This window comes from Tenrec ecaudatus, chromosome 6 (assembly GCF_050624435.1).
Source record: "Tenrec ecaudatus isolate mTenEca1 chromosome 6, mTenEca1.hap1, whole genome shotgun sequence".
Classification (NCBI taxonomy): Eukaryota; Metazoa; Chordata; class Mammalia; order Afrosoricida; family Tenrecidae; genus Tenrec; species Tenrec ecaudatus.
Genome location: NC_134535.1, coordinates 7,933,980 through 7,940,923, shown reverse-complemented (window position 1 = coordinate 7,940,923; position 6,944 = coordinate 7,933,980).

The window sequence follows — 6,944 nt, the reverse complement described above, 5'->3', positions numbered from 1 at the left end:
TGACTCGGGGTCTGGAAGAGGCACCAGCCTATCCCACAGGAAAGCTGGGCGGATAACCTACAAGGACAGATGTGACTTTGCCTTGTCCTTCCTGTCCCCTGTGACCTGCCACCCTCCCTTGAATCCACATCCCTTTCCAACTTCCGCAGGCATAGGAGGTGATGGGAATTCCATGTCTGGGACAGACGGGTGCCCCTTAGTCCTCAAGGGAACATCCTTGTTCTTAAAGACTTTAAAGAAGTCTGTGCAGCAGCCTGGCCCCGTGCGAACAAGTCCTTGGATTTTGTGGCTGCTGCTTCTGTGCACACTGGGAGTGGATCCAAGCAGGACAGAAGCCTGGACCACACCCGTCTTTGGTCCAGCTGTGAGGCTTGGGGGTTTCCTCACATTGAGTTGCAATCCCTACGGAAGGCTGCGGCCCATGATCTTCCTCAGCCAGTGTCTCAAGCTCTTGAGCTTCAGTGGTGCTTCTGCCTTCAGTCCTGGGGTGTGTGTGTGTGTGTGTGTGTGTGTGTGTGTGTGTGTGTGTGTGTGTGTGTTTCTAGATTCCTGTCCACCACCATCAAGCTCCATCATACACAAAGAGCAGTTGAGAATGTACCTGTAGCTGGGATCCCACAGTAGGCAGCCTCTCCGGAGAGGCGTTTGGGTTTTACAATTTATCATGATTCCGGGTCATTCCCTGGAGATCCATCCCAATGGTTATGTGTGTCACTAAGCTGTCCCTTTGTAGTGGCGGCAGCAGAGCCGACTGGAAGCTCTTTTTATCTAACACCAAGCTTCAAGATCACTCCAGGGCACTCTCTCACGCACCGAACTCAACCGCTGCCAAGTTGGCTCCAACTTCTATTGACCCTGTAGGGCAGGATTGTCAGAGCCTAGATGACATGGTGGATTACGTGTTGGACTACTAACCACAAGGTCAGCAGTTCAAAACCACCAGCTGCTCCTCAGGAGAAAGACGAGGCTGTCTACTCCCATCAAGAGTTATAGTTTCATGTATGTATTAAATCCCAATTAATTTTTTAAAAAAGCGAGAGCGTTACAGTCTCAGAAACTCAGCGGGGCAGTTCTCCCGTCCTAGAGGGTCGGCCTCAGACCCACTCAATGACAGTGAGTTTAGTTTCACCGGTTTTTATCATGCGGAGTCATTTCTATTATTTATATATATTTTATGTATTTAGTTGGGGAGTAGTTCCTAATGGATGGACCAGGGTATTTCACAATCCACCCACTGAAGAGGCCTTCGCTGCCTTTTGTGGCTGTGGCGGGAACACTCCTGTGACGTGTTTCTGAATGAATACAAGTTTCCATTTCTGGGAGCATGATGGCCGGGGCGGAATGTTTCCTTTTCATTGACAAACTGTTTCCCAGGGTCTTTGAACCTCCATCACCTTTTTTTTTTAACTTTTTAAAAACATTTTACCAGTTGAAGTTTTCCATTCTAAATGGAGGAGTGCTTAAGGGAGATTTGGTTGACTGCTGATGCTGATACGTGCAATTACTTTTTTTTTTTTGCAATTACTTTTTTTTTAAGGAGATTAAAATTCACAAGCTATAGAATTCTTCATCGTTTAAAACGTACAATTTGATGTTTCTTTAAAGTGAAGCTTTAAGGTTGAGTAACCATCAGCAGCAGTACCTAACTCCAGAACATTCCATGTAAATAAGTAAATAAGTGCCCCTTTCCCCTCCCCAGCCACTGACCACTGCCGGACAGCGAGTTCCTACTCAGAGTGTCCTGCGTGCGGTGTCCACGGCTGTAAATCTTCATAGGAGCAAGACACTTCAACTTTTCCCCCAGGGAGTAGTTGGTGGGTTCAAACTGCTGACCTTGTGGTTGGCAGTCCAAGGTGTAACCCACCTCTCCACCAAAGCGCCTTCGCCCACCTGGCCCCAGGCATCTACTTTCTGTCCCTGTGGATTTGATTCTGTGAGGCATTTCCTGCACTTGGAACTCCATGATAGGTGCCGTTTATGTGTGTTTTCTTCCATCTGCCTTCTTTCATTTCACGTGTTATTTTCAAGATTCTCGTTGCAGCAGCAATAACATTTTTATATTGATGGGACCTAGCGTGCCCCAGTCTCAGCTGAGGAGCTGTTGTGGTTCGAAGGACTTGCCTGCAAAAGTTCTTTTGTGGCTTCCACGTAGACAGCCACGTGGGCTCTGCTTCTTCCTGTCCAATCCTTCGCGTCGGGTCCGTCGTGGCCCTGTCTGCTTTCCTGGGGAGGCCCGCAGGGACCATGCTGACCAGAAACACAAAGGAAGGTCAAAGTCATTCTGTCTCTGCGTGCGTGTCCTGTCTTTCGCAACCACTCTACTTTCCCAAACACAATGTCCTTCTCCAGGGACTGGTCTCTCCGGCCCCCGCGTCCACAGTGTGTAAGATGAAGTCTCCCCATCCTTGCCTTGTCTCAGGAGCCCTCTGGCATCCTCTAAGACGAAGACGAGAGGAAGACCCTGAAGGAGCTGGGGGACACAGTGGCTGCAGCAATAGGCTCAAGGTCAGGAACAGTGGTGAGGCTGGCACAGGAGCCAGCGGTGTTTCACTGTGTGGCAAACAAACCCCGTTGCTATGGGTCAAAGCCAACTGCATGGCACCTGGTGACGACAACGACAGCATCATTTACGTTACCTTGTGGTCGAGGCCCCTGACACCAAACTCATTCTCTGGGTTGCCCAACCCTTTCTAGCCTCCGTCTCTGAGTTGTCCCTGCCCCGTGAACGTGAACTCGCTGTCCCCCACGGTTCCTGTCTTGTTTCTCAGGTGCCTTTGGTCCCAGCTGGGTGGTTCTCCGAAGAGCATCCAGGCAGACCTTTTTGACCCATTAAGCCAAGTGCTTGGTCCCATTTTTGTTTTGTTTTTTTAAGACGACCTCGGGGCACAGTAGAGGTGGAAGGCTTGAGGTGCTCTTAGGTGATCCCCGATTCTGAGGACCACGCCCATTCTTCCTCGGAGAATTTTGTTTGTGCCAATTGGGGACACTAGCTTTATCAGTCCGAGGCAAGGTCTCCGCAGGCCAAATTTGCCAAGAATTTTTCTCCCAGGAGATGATGACATTCATGGTCTGCTCCTACTAGATCTTTAAATGGTAAACGCCCTTGTCGTTTCCAGAAGAAGCCGTGCTGTATCCTTATTGATTGGGCCGTGCTGGATCTTTACATATCATCCCTCCACAGAAAGTGCTTTCCCAGTCGTGGCTAAATTCGTGGCTGAGTGATTTGTGTTGGGTTTGGGCATCTCGTTTCACGAGCAGACGGGCCAGTGTCCCTTGCGTGGACTGTAAATGGGAAGAAACCTCAGCGCCAAGAACATCTTTATCCGCGATTTGCTCTCAGGAGCTTTCCCCTGCCTCGGCCTCTTTCTTGGGGTCTGTCTGTCTCCCCCTGTTGCCCTTGCACCCTTGCTTGCTCCCCACCCACTGCTTGGACTTCAGGCGGTTGGCAGAGGGGTACTCTGCAGGAAAATCCAGGTCCCTGAGCTTCAGAACCAGCCGCCTTGCCCGCCCCCGCCGCCTCCCCCAAACCAGCTGAAACCATGTTCTCACTGAAGAAACAAAACTCCTCCCCCCACTTCTCCTGCTGACTCGCCCCACCCCCAGCCCTCCAGAGGAAGTAGCTAAAAAGGGGCTGGGGTCAGGGGTTAATGACCCCATTGTGCAGGGCTGACTGATGGCAGCGACAGAGCATTCATAGCCCCAGGGAGGGTCCCCTGTGCCCCCCACCCCCAAGTCATCATTCCAAGCCTTTGATAATTAATGCCCCCACCCCCACAGAAATGCCAGACCAGCCTCTTTAGCGATCTCCCCAAGTGTAGTCCTTCCCTCCCTCTGCTCCGCCCCACCCCCCAGTGTCCATCACCAGGTCCTGCAGGTGGTGGGAGGGGGGATTTGGGCCCAGGGGGCTGGCCATGCCCCTGGGCCACCCCATCTTGGGCACCCGCACAGGTCATGCCAAGCCAGCTCTGCCCACCCTCTGGACTGTGGTGACTGAGTTCTCAGAAATGAGCCCAGACAGACCTAGCCCGTCACTTTGGGGATGGCGAAACTGAGGACGGGGCAGGCCTGGGATGGAGCCAGGCTCTATGATTCCTGTTCAAATGGGCCACCATGGGGGCCGGTGAAGAACTCCCTCCCTGGAGAGGCTCGCAGGCAGACGGGGGCGGGGGGGGGGGGCTCCGGAAAGCGCCAGACTTGCACACAGGACCGCGGGCACCCAGAAGGAACCCTGACCGGAGCCAGCAGGTGAAGAGATGATGCTGGGAGTACCCCCAGGGGCGAGTCGCAGTGAGACTCGCCAGCAACGGCAGGGAAAGGCGCTCCAGCCGTTCATAGTGACCGCAGAGATGCAGCCAGGGAGCCCGGCAAGGACCAGGTTCTCCGGGGTCTTGGACACCGCCTCATGGAGATGGCACCTGGGACAAGAGCCCAGTGGCAGATGCAAATACTGCGGATGTTCGTTCAAGAAAGAGCTTTAGGCACACAGCTCCCGCAGAACAGGGACCGAGTGACTCTTGGCAGGTCACTTCCTCAAACCACTCCCAGAGCCTCCTCTGGGCTCCAAGGGCCCAGACCGCAGCGGAAACTGGCACGACCTGGGCACAGAGCACACTGATCTCTCAACCCCAATGCTTGAATAAACGGGGAGAAGGTGAACAGAAGCCGGTCAGAGTGGCTTCAGGGTGGACACTGTGGAACCGTCCTTTGGGCAGGCTTATCTTCGCAGCCGCCATCTTCCTTCCTACCCAGACTCCGCTGTGCCTCCCAACCGTGCTGATTGGTGCAGCGTCTGCTGAAGGCTGCTAGGGAATTTTCTTTGCGCTCCTGGTGTAAAGGTCAGTGGTTCGGGCTCACCAGGAGAGAGGAGACTGCTCCACTCCTGAGGGCAGTTGGTTCTGCTCCATCCTCCCGGCTCCCTAGGAGTCAGAGTTGATGGCTGTGCATTTTCAGGTTTAAGCCCCACCTACCACCTATACCTCCTCCTTTTGATATTCATTCATTAAATATACTCCCCCCCCCCCGTAACGCCCATTCTCCCCCACCCTTAGTCACTTTGTAATCACGCACTTTGCTTCTGTGTATTAATGGCTCTAGGTAGTTCAGATAGGGGGGAGGGACCATTCAATATTTGTCCTTTTGTGACTGCCTTACTTCACTCAGCACAACGGTCTCAAGGCTCACCCATGTCACAGAGTGTGTCCTTGAATAACATATCCAATGTCTGGATCATGGTCGATACTGTGTGCCCACTGGGTTCTGCTGGCCCATTCATCTGTTGGTGGACGCTTGGATTGTTCCCACCTGTGTTCGTCTGGGTAAAGTAGGGAAACAAGTCCACAGGACCTCATATGTATCTAAGAGAGAGCGTTTTATATAAAGGGTAAATGTACATTAAGAAAACATCCCAGCCCTGCCCAGTCCGAGCCTATAAGTTCAACATTAGCCCCTATGTCCGACACCAGTCTACAAAGTCCTCCTCAATCTCACAAAACACACACAATGACGCCAATTTCAGGAGGATAGTTGAATCAGTGAGTATGTATGTCAGCATCTCAGCTGGCAGGGGTCTCCACACGGCTGCTCCAGCACGCAGGGCTGCATCAGGGAAGGTCCATGTACATATGTAAATATATTTATATATGATGTTGGGGGAATAGATCTATGTACATATATTTATACATTTAGTATTAAGGTAGCAGATAGACACTGCACAACTTTTTAAAAGATCTTTGTAACATTGAAATGTAGGGTATGGGAATTATATGTCAATAAAACTGAAAATAATTTTAAAAGAGAGAGAGAGGGAGAGAGGAATACTGAAAATTTCCAGTAGGCACCAGAAACTTGGAAAGAGGCCCCTAGAATCCATGTGGTCAAGGTCCTGAATTGGATTTTTTTGATCCCAAGAACTGTAAGAAGATAGATTTCTGCTTTTTAAAGCAAAGAAAAGAAGGAACTGGCGGTACTGAAAGAGGTGTGGAAGCCGCCCTTGGTGAAAAGGCAGGCTCCAGAAATGGAAACTGATCTGCACTGGGGGGATTGTTGGTTTATGCCAAGCAATTTGAAACAGAGCTGTCTGGCCAGCTGACTCGAAGAGACCCATCTTTATGCCAATTCAGAAAAGGAAAAAAAAAAAGATGATTCAACAGGACAGAGAAATGATCAAGACTGTCAGTATCATACAGAAGTAAACTTTTGCTGAAGATAATCCAGCACAGTGGTAACAGCCCATCAATGGGACCTGCCTGAAATCCCAGCCAGATTCAGACGAGGCTGTGGAGTAGGAGGGGTAGCCTGACATCAGCTGGAGCTTGGCTGACAACAGAGCCCACCAGAGAGATGTTCACTTGTGTTTTACTGCCGCTGCAAAGGCATCTGGCTGGGTGGACATGACAAACTATGGATAACCTTGCAGCGAATGGGGAACTGCAGCCCCTGCATCGTGCTCATGCCCAAGCTGTGCCCAGCCCGGGAGATGGCCATCCAAAGAGAGCCCGCGGACACCGAGCGGTTTAAAATCGGGAAACGTGTGTGCCCGCGTTTTCTCTTTCCACCAAACATGTTCGATCTACATGCAGCGAAGAAAAAACCCACTTCAAGATCGGAAGAAGGCTCGTTACCGACCTGTGCTTTGCAAAGGGCTGCAGCCTGCTTGCTGAAGGGTAAGAGGACTGGAAGCCCTTATTGATGAAGATCAAAGCCCACAGTATGCAAGATAGAGTACCCCTCCATGCCAAAGAAAAAACACCCCAACATTTTCACCACTGGGTCAGGAAACGATCCCATGGTAAATGAGCAGAAGATTGAAGTGGTCAAGAATTCCCTTCACTTGGTGCACCACAAATGCCCCTGACGGCCGCGGTCAAGGGATCAGGTTGCATCTGGGCATATCTGACGCGCGGTACCAAAGGGCTGCTTTCGTCGCTCTGGGGACAAAGTGCACC